A 1,848-nucleotide genomic window follows, 5' to 3' on the forward strand; every position below is an offset into this window, starting at 1 on the left:
ACACCTATTCCTTATAGCAAATATTGTGTAATAGAGTTGAAAAATCATTGATCTATGAGAACTGAACTGATACTGTGAGATTCCCTTTTGCATTTCTTTTTTTTCACTGTTCAAGGTTTATTTGGTGTTTTAGTTGGTATGAAACTTGGATAGTTGGCTGCATTATGTATATATAGACTTTTTTTACATTATATGGGAATGTATACCAATCTGATTCATAGAGTATGCAAAATAAGATCCTTAAGAACAGTTATGCACAAGACATGCAATACTGGATTTATACATTGGATCCCATTATGTGATTGACTGGAGAGAAAAAGTTGGATAGGTACGTTGGGTAAAGCGACCACAAGTTCTATAACAACATCTAGTTTGAAGGGCAACTGTACTGTGTGCAGCATTGGCAGTGGTGGCTTTGAGGAAGTGGAACTCACACTAACCAGTTCACACACGGTAAGTACCATCCAGCATCAGGATAGAGATGCAGGGTTTTATGAACCATTACTATTTCTATCTTTAGGAAATTGATGTTTTTAGTCATAGATCATATAAAAGGGACAATATGCACAATCTCCAACTAAAATCCTGTTGTAGCCTAGGCAGTGAGGTGGTACATTAGCAGACTTTAAAACTGCAGCTCCTTCTGGGTCCCCCAAAGTGTATCTGCATTCTTCTTCAAACGGGCCTCTTCCTCAGGTGTCAGAGTCACCTTCATGACCTCTGAGATCCATTCTGTCTCAAGATGCAAGGAACACTAAGGAAGACGTTTTCTTTTATTCCATAGAGACCCTTGATCATGGTGGAAATTAGATGCACCCACCTAAGATTCTTCATCATAATTTCTGCTAAATCTGCCACAGATAGTCCAATGGCCCAAGATGTGTAGACTTTCAGTTTGATCACTTTATAAGCACTGTCAACCACCTGTTTTTGAACTTCTTTCCACTGTTCCTTTTCTGCATCTGTGCCCAAATCAGAGTGCAGAGTCTTTAGGAAGACACCAGCAACATTCACTCCACTCCACACAGGCACACTAGAGTCTCCATGCTCCACAAAGACCCAGCCATGACAGCTTAATGGGTGAACTTCCAGCCTTTCCCCATTAGGCAACGGAACTGGGCTGAATCCAGATTGCAGCCAATTCCAATAATACGGTTTTTCAGAAAGCCACTTATCTTCCAAGCCATGTAGGTCAAGACATCCAATGGATTGGAAACAGGCAATTTGCAGGTGGACTGTGTTTTACATTAGGAATGATGAATTTAAAGATGTTCATGTTACGCTGGACCAACTTAAGACAGCTTTCTCCCTCTTGTTGACGTGCACCAGCTGTGACAATAACCACCTTGGAGTTTGCAGTCACATTGTAGTCTTTGCTAGAGACAATTTTTGCTGTTCTAAGGAAAAGGCTGCTATGTTGTAGATCCATCATCTCTCCCTTTAATGTGTCTTTCATGACATCAATGAGAGCAAGTTCTTCTGCCAAGTCTTTCATTAGGATACTGATGGCACAGGCCATGCCAACAGCACCAACCCCAAAAACTGTAATCGTATTCTGGGGGGTTTGTTCTTCCTCTAGGAGATTCACTATCAGCTCATCCTTGAGAGTTGCCATATTGGACTTAGAACCAAAAGAAATCGGGTGTGCACGGCAGAGAGGCCTCGATGGTGTGCAGCGTTCAATCTGGACTTAGTGGCAGCGGCTCCGGTACGCTCTTTTGCATTTCATATTTGTTTTCTTCTTGATCTTATTTTTTAATCTGATTTATATTTTAGTAACTCAGTATGTACTCTGGACACAAATCAACTCCAATATCTGAGCAATAACAAAGGGGATAAAAATAAATG

General features: G+C 40.7%; 1 pseudogene; it reads right to left on the minus strand.

The window, feature by feature from the left end:
• Positions 1-510: 510 nt before the first annotated feature.
• On the minus strand, positions 511-1,615 carry LOC129081106 (L-lactate dehydrogenase A chain-like; annotated as a pseudogene).
• Positions 1,616-1,848: the final 233 nt, after the last annotated feature.

This window comes from Pteronotus mesoamericanus, unplaced genomic scaffold (genome assembly GCF_021234165.1).
Source record: "Pteronotus mesoamericanus isolate MK-2021 breed Mesoamerican mustached bat unplaced genomic scaffold, CSHL_Meso_final contig_94, whole genome shotgun sequence".
NCBI classification, from domain to species: Eukaryota; Metazoa; Chordata; class Mammalia; order Chiroptera; family Mormoopidae; genus Pteronotus; species Pteronotus mesoamericanus.